Below are 13279 nucleotides of genomic sequence, written 5' to 3' on the forward strand. Positions count from 1 at the left end.
GACCCCAGGCCCAGGTTTCTGTGCCTCAGTGCTGGCTCCAGGGGCAGGCAGGTGATGCTCTGAGCATAACAGTCCCATATGTGGGGGACATAGGCAGATGGAGGTTGTCCACTTTAAATTTAATGCAAAAAAAAAAAAAAAGGTAAAAAGGGGCAGGTAGGCAGCTGGAGGGATGCATCATCAACTTTGCATCCTCAGTGGTTGCCCCTCAGGCTGGCAGACTCCCTGCCCTGCAACACTCCCCACCCCCACACACAGATCCAGATTTCGTTGTGTATTGCCCAAAAGCACTGAGTTTGGCCCCAGTCGCTGATTCCCGTCAGGAATGAGGCCGTGTGTGACATTCCCAGCCCAGCAGCTGGCACGGCATCTTCCCAGCAAAGCACACTATCCACCGTCGGGCAACACGGGTGCCAGCAGACAAGGAGCAAAAGTGATGCTGAACCCTCCCCGCCCTGGGGGGCTGCATCACCTTTTTAACCGAGTGGAGGAAAAGGTGGGAGCAGTTCCCTGAATTTCGCTGATAAATTGCTTATCTGGGGAGAGAACCATTTCCACCCTTTTTGGGGGTAAGTGGGCGAGTTACAGGACAGGTGGCAGCAGCAGTGTGCTCCCCCCAAGGGAGGGGACTGCCAGGCTGCATGTTAATCCCAGGTAGAAGCAGCCAGGTCCTCCTGTCCCTCTTCAGCAATTAAGGCACTCGATGGAGGTGATTAAGAAGACGAGGTTAATAACGGAGGTCAGCATTTGATTACCTTGCAGCACTTTCCCCTGCAAAGACCAGCACCAGCGGGGCTGGCTGGAGATGCGCTGCCACCCGGCACTGGCAGCATCTGGCCTCTGGATGCCAAAAGCCAGCGTGCCACCCTGACCTGGGAGCTCCCGGTCAAACCCATGAGGTTTTAAAAGTACGTTTGGGGTTATCCTTACCTGGGCGTTGGCTTGCAAGCCCCTGCATTTATACAATATTCTCCGCAGCATGAAAGCCAGAAAGCTGCCTCTTAAATAACGAGCTGAGCTCCTCACTCGCTTCATCGCAGACACTCCGGCTCCCTCCGGACACGTTTGTTTAGCAGCTCTGCCAGGGAAAAGGAGGCTGGGGAAAGGCTGGGCTGTTTTGCCCCAAGCCCTGGCAGCAGGACAGGATTATCCACAGTGCTCTCTGCCTACCAGCATCCTGGCTCATGGCTTCCAGGTGTGGGTTGGTCCCACCTCCCTCTCCCAGCCCCAAGACAGCTGGTGACGGGCTGTGATCGGCTACACCTGAACTGAACAGCTCACAGCTCCAGCTATCTCACCTGCACTCTTCTTCTCCTCCTGTCTTTTCACCCATTTTCCATAGCACCTGCTGACTCGCCAGCCCTGCATGCCATGAGGTGGTGCCTTTGGCCTCATGGCCGAGAGCATCTCCACCTCAGGCTGCGCCAAAATAGCAAGGACAGTTTTGACACAAAAAGCCAAGACGGACAGAGGCCATGGGGCTAAGTCTGCATCCTTGCCTGCAGCCCTGCTCCAGCGTGCCTCAGTTTCCCCCCTTTTACCTGCCAAGAGAATGGGATGCACAGGGGATAAAACATCCCCGGGGGAGGAGGGGGTGCAGGGGAGGCTCCAGGTAACACGCCATGCTGGCAGGTTCTCCTTTTCTTTCCACATGAACGGCACACTGGTGCAGATTTTGCTTGAAATTCATCCCCGTGGTCTCTGCCTTCTTGGTTTGGGCTGCAGGGTGGGCAAGAAGTAGAAAGCAGACATGTTGCTTGGCAGGAGGCTTCACGCTGAGCGTGTTGCTCAGGGCTCCTCCAGCTTCGTTAGCCGCACATAACCACCAGGCAGCTGCCAACAGAGCTGTTTTGCTGTTTGACAGCATTTCTGGGGGAGGCAGGCGATGGCAAGCTGCCTGCGGACCTCTCCGCCCCAGCACGGGGCTGCTCCAGCTTCTCCCTTAGAACGGAGTTTTGCCACAGGTACCGGAGATGCTCCTGCAAACAAGCAGGCTGTGACAGGCGATCCCTGGAAAGCCAGGATCCCCAGGTCAGCTAGTGCCGTGGCCTGGAGCTGCTCTGCTAGCACAAGCCCACAGAGACCCGTCATTGTTCTCTTCCCACCCCAGGCTTGGGAGGGGGGCTCACCACGCGTGTCCCTTGCTTCCCCCACCTCTCCAAAGCCCAGTGACATCTGCACAGCCTAGAGGCGACCAAAACCTCGCTGTCTCTTTTTTAGCTTTGTCTTTTTTTTTTTTTTTTTCCCTCCTTCTCCTGACAAGCTCAGAAGTGCAGTCAAGGTGGCAAATTAGCACCAGAGCCTCGTTAATTGGCAGGCAGGAGCCTTCTCCTGCTGTTTGGGTTGTCATCAGCTGCTTCAGCACATTTTCAGTTTCTCTCTGTTTTGGTCTATTTTCTCCCTTCGCTGACGGTGAGCTGGGTTTTTCCTCTCTGCTCCATCTCTTTGCACTTTCAAAGCTATCGAGGGCTCTCATCCTCCCATGCCGTGCTCCGTGGCATTCCCTCTCCGGAGAGGATTTACAAGGCCTGCAGTAAATGGCCACTTCTTAGGGAGCATGGGGGAACAATTAACAGGCTCTTGAAATGATGATGACCTCAGCTTCTTCCTCCCTCCTCCTTTTCCTCCTCAGCCTCCTGCTGCAGCCTCTGAAGAAGGGGGACAGATTGCTGCCAGCCCAGGCATGCGGGAGAGGTCCCAGCCACCCTCCTGTGGCCCCCCCAGGAGCTTGGTGAGGACCTGGGATGACTCAAGCTGGTGGGGACCTTGGGAGGCTCCAGTCTAAGTTCCTCATCTCCCTTCTTCCCTCCCCACTGACTCCTCCTTAAGCAAAGATGGAGAAGCATAACCTCACCCACCCATTAGCACCCAGCCCCACCACCTGCACCAGCCCTTGACCTCCTCAAGTGCCCTCCAGCTGCTCCCGGCTCTGAAGGAGAACCTGAAGACCTCTTTAGACACCATCAAATAAAATATCTTCACAGCATCCCGTTCTGCAGGTGGAGAAACATGCAGGGGAGCAGGGATGCCGACGGCAAATTGCTTTCTCCGCCCTGAGCTCAGGGCTGGGAGCTGCTGCTGCCAGCAGCGGTACCCCCGTCCATTAAATACACGTGCCCTGCCCCGGGGTGCCACCACAGCCAGCGTAAATCAGCAGTGCTGGGGCCAGGGCCACCGCTGATTAATGGCCAGGAGCCTGGCTGCAGGACTTACCTCATTGAGCTGGACCCTGAAGCCCCCCCAGCCCCGCTGCCCCCGGGACAGGGTTCCCAGGGGACATCGTGGCTCTGCTCCTGGACTGAGGTTGAGATGGTTGGTGAATTTTGGAGGGATCTCCCTGGAGGACAAAGCTCTGTGGGGAAAAAAAAAAAAAAAAAGAAGAAAAAAAAAACAACCCAAAACCCAGACAAAGCTGTGAGACAGATCTTTTGTTCCTACTATGCGTGCCGGGAGCAGAGACCAACTGGATGGAAAGAAAGAAGGAGAGAGATCAGTCAAATTATTCTTAAAAGAGCTCTCCCAGCCTACAGGCAGCCTCTGCTCCGTATGAGGATGCACAAACCCTCCCAGCCGATCTGCCATGAAACCAGCGGTGGTTACTACATCAGTTGCCACCTTCCCGCTTTTCTCTTAATACAATTCCCCACGATGGTTCCTTGCCCTTTCCTTGCCCCTGGCATTATCAATCCACTCAGGGAGACGGGAATTGAAGGAGAAAAGGGTCTCAGGGACCAATTTCTCCACCCGTAGCCCACTTCATCACTGGAAGAGCCCCTGCCACTGAGGATTTATCTCCCAAGTTGTTTTCCCAAACTAGTTTCTAGGGTTGTTTCACTGACACAACAGTAAAAAAAAAATACAGCATATAAACCACCCCAAATAGTGTCCAGGGATGTGAAATCCTATAAATCCCTGGAGGCTGCTGGGAGAAGAGCGATGTTCGGATCGTGCCTGCTCCATCCAAGCCATCTCCTCTTCTGCTGTAAATCAGGGGCTCCCCCGAAGCCCCCGAAGCTCAGTTAAACAGAGATTTCCTTCTCTCCTGAGCCTTGGCAGTGGCATTGGGAGCAATGCTCTCAGAAAGGCTCCTGGGGGAACAGAATCAGTGATTATCCAAATTAGGTTCTAATAGCTTTTATCTCCTAATTTCTACTTTGTCAAGTACTAAAATCCATTAATAATCAAGAGACCATGTGGAAAAACATTTAATATCCCAGCTGCCAAGAGCTCCCACCCTGTCATGCTCCAGCAAAGTTAAGGGAGAGGGGAGGGAATAAAAAAAATATTATTTTTCAATCCTAAACCCAGCTCTCCAGCTGAACGATCACCTGCATTTACTGATTAGCAGGATGATAGAACAAATCCATGCATGAAGCTGTAGATGCTACACCTGCCATCTTGCTCCTCTCCAGCCTTTGCTGGATAAAGGCTCCCCAAGGCAGCCTCATCCCGTGTCGGCTCCTTTCCACAAGGGACCAAAGGCTGGTGGCACCCGCGGTCCTACCCATACTTCATGCGTCCTCCCTAAATGAAAGCAGGATGATGCTTCACCCCCATGAGATGGGCAACGAGCCACAGGTCCTCCACGGACTGAGGTTGGGTCGGACCGTTTCCACATCAGGGCTGATCCCTTCCACTCTCCAATAGCTCTGCCTAAATACTGCAGCCCATCATACCTGCCTCCAGCCTCTCAGCTGTTTTTGTTCCTTGCCTTGGCCTCACAGGGCTGGCCTTGGCCCTCCGGCCGTGCCAGGCCATGTCTCTCCCTGCTCAGGTTGGAAATCCGGCCCCACCTTGCTTCTATTTGCATCTGCTGCCACCCTGTGCCACAACATCACCCTTCTCTTAATCACCTGTTTGAACAGCTTAATAGGGTTCTAATAAAATATTGTATTTCTAAAGCCCCGCCACGATGGAATAAATCCCCCCTGGTGTTCCCAGCAGCAGCTGGAGGGATGCGCGCAGCCACTGTGTGGCATCGCCTGTGGCTTCCCCTCCACATCTGGGCTGCTTCCCCAGCAGCAGCATCCTGGAGGGAGGAGGGAAATAAAAACCTGCATCCAACCCAGAGGTTGTTGCCTGAGCAACAGCAGAGGTGGGTGCAGCGATCCAAGCAGCACAGCCAGAGGTGAGCTTCAGACATGATTGCCAGAGAGTTCAGGGCACCCTCTTGGGAAAAAAAGCAGGAGCAAGGAAGGCATCAGGATGTTGCAGCTTGGCTTGATGGCTGTGGTACCTGCCAGGAGCTGAGGGGAGGGTGGGGGAGGCAGGGGCAGGCTGAGCGGGGTCAGTCAGTGGCTGCAGCATCCTGCATCCCAGCTGGGCTGCTGCGGGGGTGGCATGGGGTGGGCACGTTCCCAGCATCAGGGTGGATGTGGGACAACCTTGTTTAAAGAACACCATTGTCCAACGTGCCCTGCTCTCACCGCACATTTCTCCCTTCTTCTCCTGTCAAGTGGATGGTGGCCTGAAGAAGGGGACAGAGATTTTTTTTCTTTGCAGTTTAACCATTGCCCAGAGGCAGGATCGAGAGCTAGTGAACCAATGTAGCAACCCCTGTCTCCCCAGAGAACCAGTAAGTCCTCATCCCCACATGACTGGGAGTCCCTCCATTGGTCCAAGGCTAGCTGGTCACATGCTGTCCTGAGCTCCTGTGGCTTCAGGCAGCGCTGGGTGAGCTGCTGGCCTCGCAGAGATGAGCAAGCAGCAGTGCAATGGCACCGCTCCGTGGTGACCACCCTGGGGCCACACCATCGCCAGGCAGTGCCCGGTCTTCGTTCGGACATCAGCCCCTTCGTGACCATGCTGGTAACAGCTTGGGCCAGCACCACCACCACCATGCCCTTTTTATTCCACCTCTTCTGCTCTCAGCGAGGCCTGAAGCCTGGTTATGGATTTATTTGGGTTTTGCTGTCGGCTCAAACATCGCTAAAAAGCTGCTGTGACGCTGGCTCAGGAGCCGCGGGCTTCAGGCGCTGGCCAGCCGTGAATTGACAGCAGCACTGAGTGCAAATCCGTAATGGGCTGATGGACACGGCTCCTGCTGGAAGCCGGCACCATGGCACTCCCTGCCCCTGGGTGGGCATGCTCGGCATCATCCAGGAGCAAACCCCCGCACAGGCTTTCTGCAGCTGCTTGCAAAGTGGCCAGTGCCCACCAAGTGCCAGGAGCTGCTACAGCCCCCACGTCATCTCCTAATCGCAGGGAGATGGGATGTTGGGATGGGATCCGGTGCCACGGCTGCTTTCCAGGGGTTTGCTCCTAACCAAGAGAGATTTAGTTGCTGGGGTGGGGCGGGGGGAGCATAAGTAAGGTCACAAACTGAATTATATCCAGACACATACAGTACATAAAACTACAGTCTGTTTCCCCTCTAATTGGTAATAAATGTAAATGTTTAGTTATGCCTGGCTTGGGAGCTATGAAAAACACATCTGGCTGGCTGCTTTTCCTTCCTACCACGTGTAGCCGAAAGGAAAGGCGGAGGTGCATGTGTGTGCACCTGAGGAAAGCAGCAGGAGAAGGGGCAGCGGGAGCAGGAAGGGAGGATTGCCGGAGTGGGGAAGGTCAGTGCTGGAGGGTGATTTCCCCTGTTCACAGGGACCCCCAGGTTCTGCACCTCTCCCCTCCCGGGCAATGCAGCCCGCAGGGGAGGGGTTCCTGCTGGAGCTGCTGATGCAGGATTCCCGCATGCACCCCAGGGGGAACAGGAGCGCCAAGCTCCCGGAGGTCTCCTCCCGGCCATTAATTACCATTAGTCAGAAGCGCTGATCTGATCAAACCTAGAGCGGTGTCTACGCATCCCTTCATCCAATGCAAAGAGCTTTTACGGCTGAGACGGTCAGACAGTGGCTGGCAAGGAGAAACAACAAGATGTCATTGTCCTCTCTGCTCCCATCCCAGAGCTGTCCTCAGGTCTGTAAAACCCGACCTCCCAGCACCGTCCCCACCAGTTAAAGATTGGGAGGAAACCAGTGACCCCAGGAAGCAAACAGAGCCCCTTCTCAGTTCAGAAAACTTTCTCAACACCAGGCCCCCAGGGCTGGGGAAGGTGGGAGAGCCACAAAGCTCAGGCATAAAGAAAACCAGGTTTTCAGCAGAATCAAGCATGGTGGGGGGGGAGGTGTAGGGCCCCCCTCCCCATTGCACCTCCCAAGCTATGGTTTCCTGCCCTCACCCAGCAGCAGCTCCAGCCCCACAGCAATGCCACCATCACCACTGGACCCACACCTGGCCTAGCCCAGCTGGGGCCCTGCCAACCCCAACCCAGTAGCCTTGTCCTCCTCCTCCTTCTCCTCTGCCTGCCTGGTTCACTCTTATTCTGACAGCACCGCCTCTTACTTTGAAGCAGGTTTTTCTTGGAGAATGAGCTTCGTTTTCTAGACTGTCCCCAAAGAGCCTGGGAGTACTCGCTCTCGTCCCTCCCCCTGCCTTGATCAAGGCTGAAGGCTGAAATCCAAGTGCATTGATCAAAGCGGCTTCTTCGGGTGAGATTTACTGGCGAGGAAAAGCAACAGTTGTTGAGGAGCTCGTCCAAGGGGCCAGTGGTTCCTCGCCGGGAAGAAGATGGTAGCTGTGGGTAGGGGGTGCAAAGGGCTTGATGGGGCCCAGGGCAGCAAAGCAAAGGGATTTTCCCCGAGCGGTGAGGTTGGAGGCTGCCATAGGTGAGAGGGATGCTGCCTGCTCCTGCGATGTTGGGGACAGCAGCAGCCAGATGTCCTACTTCTGAGCTCTCCTAGGGAAAGATGCAGCTTTGCATACGACTGGGACAGAGATCAACGATGCTTGGGCACAGTGTGCCATGTCCAAGGTCTTTTGCCTCGAGACAAAAGTCTCCCATTCCTAGAGGGCAGCTTTAAACCGGCCCAGGCTTCACAAAACCCCTTGAAGAGCTGCAGGCTGGCAAGCTCAGACAGCAGCCCCCTGGCTTGGTGCCGAGCGATGGGGCTGGGTGCCAGCTACTCATGCCAAGGTGAAAGCGGAGAGATCAGGCAGCCAGATGGCATCCTCCCACAAAAATAACCACCAGGACTCAAACCAGCTCATCTGCAATTGAGGGCTAAAGCTGGGCCTGATGCAGCCGATGGCTGCCCCGAGGGGGGACGTGCTGCTGCCCAGGCAGGGAGGGGGCAGTAGGAGCAGGGGTAAAGCCATCTGCAGGGACAGGCAGGCAGGGAGCCGGTGCCAGCACTGGTGTTTCTCCAGAGCATCCAGAGTCTGGCTGGTTTCACGTTTAGGTGCGAGCCATGCCCTTATGCCCGGACTGTGATCACACTGCCCAAGAAAGGGAGTGACAAAAAGGGGTGAAAGTGGGGGAAGAGTGGTGGTGGGATGAGAAAGCTCTTGGGTTTGCAAAGGACGGGGTTGTTGCTGTTGGTAAGATGACTGGACAACCTGCCACCAAGAGGCAGCCCCTCTAGACAGGCTGAGACCTGCTCAGCCTCAGGCAGCTCCTGCATCCATTTTGCTGTGACGGAGGTGATGAACCCCCACGCCACGCACTATCTCTTCCCTTGGGCGCAGGCAAAGCCAGCACGCTGCTGCCTGCACTTCAGGCCCAGGTCCCTGCCGCCAACCCTGTGCTACTTGCCTGCTTCTTGCTGTGCCACCAGCACAGCTCCCTGGGCACCTCAGGCGACCTCAGATGCCCTGGCGGGTCCTTTAAGCCAAGCTTAAAGCGTAACTCAGCCCAGCCCAGTCGCAGCCCCCCACAACAGGACATACAACCTTTGCAATACTAGGGCAGACCCCCCCAGCAGTGACACCAGCCCCAGTTACTGGGGACAGGCCCCTTGGTCACCCTTCCCAAGTTGGCAGAGATCAGCCCTGGGGCCACACTACCTCATTCCCCAGTGAGGCTGATCCCCCGCAGCTGCAGCTCTCAGAGTGGTGAGTCCGGGTCTCCAAGGTCAGGCCATCAGCTGGTGCGACTCCCCAGCTACCTCTAGCAGATCTACACCAGCTGCAAGGTCCATCCACCCCTTGCAAAGGGTCAAATGCAGCCAGCGCAGGAGGAAAGGCCAGCAGTGATATTTGCAGGCTGCTCCTGGCAGCCTCCAAGCAGCCGCAGCAGCTGCCTTAGAGCACTTTTCATCTAATTCAATGAAAATGAGATGTTCAAGTGAATGGAGATAATTTAATAATGAATAGCTCCAACTTATCGGAGAAGCTCTCCGTCCCTGCCTGACAGTCACAGCCTCTAAGTGCAGTTTAATAAGGGAATCACCATCACTCAGCCCTGTGGTAGGAAATCAACACTTTGCTACCCAGGGAAAAGGCTCTGCACCTTCCTAAAAGCTGAAGCTATTTCTCAAAGAGCCTAAACTCTGTTGGTCTTTAAAAGGGAAAAGAAAAACAAGAGCGGGGGGTGGGGGGAAAACCAAACCAGCAAAGCAGCCCATCTTCAGAGGCAAAATGTAATTAAAAACAAACGCCAGCTTGAAGAAGGCTGTAAGTCATCACAAGCAGCAGCCAGAGCTGCAAATGAAAGCGATGCTGGCTGTGCCTGCAAGTGGGGGTGCAGGGGGGTCCCAATGGTGCAGTAAGCCAGGACATCTCAGCAAGACATTTCAATGCATCAGGGTGCTGCTTTCTGCTAGCCAGGACTGGGATGGCTCCACTGAGTGCCATGGTCCCTGGCTGGAGGACACACTGGCCAGAGACAGAGCCAGCGCCCTCCTTTTCTGATGACAGAGCATCACCGTTGAGCCACCTGCTGCCCAGACACCCTGGTCACCCCTGTGGTGGCTGCACCCTCCCTGGTGGGGACACACTCCCAGTCTTTGACACTGTAGAGAAGCACTGCCGAGCCGTTTCCACCCAAAGTCACTCCGTCTGTACAGCGAGAATGGAAAACACCTGCAGAACATCCCTGGCAGGGATTGATTGAGCTGGGAAAGCACCACTGCAATGCTGATGGGGACTGTGCACCAGTCCCAATGGCTGGGCAGGCGGTGCTGGGCCCCCGTCCCCCTGCCCAAAGCCCCACCAGCAGGCAGCCATGGTCCACGCTGTGGAAGTACCACCAGCAAGTTATTTCTTCAAGGCATAAATCAGAGTCCTACCCAGTATTGATCCAGGCAGCAAAGGGCTGCATCCTGCCCGGCGCTGCCTGCTCCCATGCAGGCAGAGGGAGGTGTCAGCGCGGGGGATGCCAGGCCCCGCGGATTCCTGCTGACACCTGCCAGCATCGAGTGCTTAATTATTAATTGCATTTCCAGTAGCAATTGTTGCTTGTGCCGATGGAGTTGGACGAGACATCACAAGCAATTAGCAGAACTCTCCGCTGGTGTTCAGTTGGTACCTGCTTAACACTCCGCTCACGTCCTCCTCGGGTCGCTGCAGAGGGAAGGAGGAACCCATTTACATCTGCTCTGCTCGTAGCCTGCCGCTCACGGGGAATCCTGTACGTCTGGCCTGTGCGTGGTGGCCACGGGCGTCGATGCTGCCACCAACCTTGGGCCAGCCCTGCCACAGTGCTGGCACGGTCCCCTCCGACGGCCGTGTGGCAGATGTGGAGCAGGACGCATGGAGCGTCAGCTGCCGTGCATCCGTGTGCCGCCGATGGCCAGCCCTGGCACTGGTGTCTCAGCCAGGTCTCCTGGGCAAGCAAAGCCAAGAGCAGGGGTGGCAGGAGCTGCGGTGGAGGAGGCACCCCAAGCCTGATCCCGGACAAAGCTATCTCAGGGCCAAGCATCTACTCTGCCCCAGCTCAGGTGTCTGACCAAATTAATTTTTATCATAACCGAAGTGACTGGTCAGTGGAATCCAGACAGGCTTTTCCTAGTCATTGAGACCATTTCATAGCAAGAGCAATTTTGGGAGCTTATTTTCCACTTCATTGAGTGCCATGTTACTGCAAATGAATATATTCCTTGGTTGGTGTGATGGAAAATACAGCTGTAAATGCTTTCTGCTTCATTTGGGTAAAGAGCTCCAGATAGGACTAAATATAAAGAGAATTTAAATGCTCTACTTCATTAAAAAAGTTGTTTCCCATTCTCTTTCTTCCTGAAAATACAGGGCTGCTAGCAGAGAGAGCAAAAGAAGGATTTAAATTTACATCAGTGTCATGCTAAGCCAGCTGATCCTCCCGCACCCACGACTGATGGCAGATGCCCGCCAGCAGCTTGCTCCTTGCTCTCCAGAGGTTCAGAGAGGTGGGAAGCTGAACTCAGGGGACGGGATGGCCAACACTGGAGTGCGGGGCCGTGGCACGTCCATCTGTTCACCTCTGTGTAATCGCCTTCAGCCGATGGCTCAGCCTTGGAGGCAGGAGGACACATCGGCAAAGGCAGGAAGATCCCAAACCTAATTCTTTTGGCTGAGCTGGGGCACATCTAGAGGTTTCTAGAGACATGTGCCACCATTTCCACCTGGCCTTGCCAACGGGGTTAGACATCCTTACCTGCTGCGTAGCCACCAGTGCTAGAGAGGCTTGAGGACCTGGAAGGTGGTCTAGCTGCCCTCTAAATGATCTCAGTGGCCACCCAGCCAGCTGCCTTTGGGAATTGATTACTAGCTCATTTTCTTCTGCCATAGACTAGAGAGGCTCCTACCAGCTAACAGGTGTGCAGCATTTCACACTGACCTCTGGAATGAAGTGCTACCTCCTCCCGCAGCCATAAGGAATTCTCCTGGCTTGTCGTCACTCCTGGTTTACCCTCTCAAAAGGGGCATTAAACCCCCTGGTCAGCATCTCATTTCCTGATCCAGTTCCGAGCAAGGAGACTAGGATCTTTATTGACTTTATAGTGGTTGGGATCACGTCCATGCTCTGACATCAGCTCCGAGACAGCACAGAAGCAGGACCCAGCCTTGTTGGAGCGCTGCTCTGAACAAGCTTCTGGGAAAAGACTCCAATCCCATCTTTGAAAGGAGAGGTACAGCCAGGTTGGGTTGCCATGTCCTCCTGGGGCTCCTTCTTAACACTGAAGAGCCCCAACCTCCTCTGCAACGCACCAGGGCTCTGCCACACAGCTTCCTCCACTCCACGTGTGTTCAAGGAGAGGCGGGATCCCTCTCCAAGCTACCCAGCAGCCTGGCAGGCTCCCTGGTATCTCCCTGAGCAAGGAGGATGCCTCCTGCTCCGGCTGGGGCTGGCAACCCAAGTCACTCCGAGAAATCTCATTTCATGCAAAATCGGAACCGATTTCTTTGGTAGAAGGGCCATTGCAGTCCAGGGAGACACCTCAACAAGTCTTTGGATTCTTTAGCCTTACAAATCCCATTGGACCAGGATGTCAGGTTGTGCTCTGCTCTTACTCGATACCACCAAAGTGAGGGGAAGCTTTCATCTCTCCTAAATCCAATTATAACCCAGGAACCAACGCGCTGTAGGCTCACGGGGCTTACAGATAAACAGATCATCTCGGTAGGGCTGCGGCAGAGCGGGGCGGGATGAATGATAGGCAGCGGGCTTACATCTGACTGGAGGATAAATAGAGTTCACTGGACTCACAAAATAATCACCTATGGCAATTTTGCTAAATTTTAAATTGCATCATTCCACCACACACACACACACACACACAACCCCGCCCAAGGATTTACATGGAATTGACACAAATAAGTTCTATACAACATACAAACTTCATAGGAATGACTGAAGTTAATTCAGCCTTCCATCTGAGTGGAGCCAGGAGCAAAGAGGCATCCATGGCTCTGTCTCTTACCTCCAGCACAGGGGTTTGGCCAACCAGCTGCTTTTCATACACTGGGCAAACCAGAGGGACCCAGATCAATATTAAGAATGAGTCACAGCAGTCTCATTTCAAAGACCTCCCTTCCCTTTCTCCTCCTCTGAGCATGAAGTTTCATGAAGTTCATCATAGTCTGGCAGCAGAACTTAAAGTACTTTATGAAGGTATTAAATTGCACCATCATAATCTCCAGGGCATGGGGACAACCCAGAAGTGTGAGGGCAGGACGGGGAACCTGCCATCCATCACCCAACCCCAGCCAGAGGCACTGATTCATATGTGGGCAGGAGTGGTCCTCCACCAGAGCGTGAGAGCCAGAGAGGTGTCCCAGGTCCCACCTCCACACAGCCCTATGCCTTCTCCCCCTGTTCCAGATCATTCTAGTGGAGAAGCTAGAGGAGCTCTGAGGTGGCCTGGGAACAATGCTCCGACCGGGACTAGCGTAACAGCAAAGAGCAGTGACAAAACGTCCCCAAGGAGCCAGCACAGGTCTCCCACCCCCAGCACATTACCCAGCTTGCCACCCAAGGTGCCAGTTGATCACACCACCTGCTATGCCACAACCCTCCCCTTGCACC

This window comes from Falco cherrug, chromosome 12, assembly GCF_023634085.1.
Source record: "Falco cherrug isolate bFalChe1 chromosome 12, bFalChe1.pri, whole genome shotgun sequence".
Classification (NCBI taxonomy): Eukaryota; Metazoa; Chordata; class Aves; order Falconiformes; family Falconidae; genus Falco; species Falco cherrug.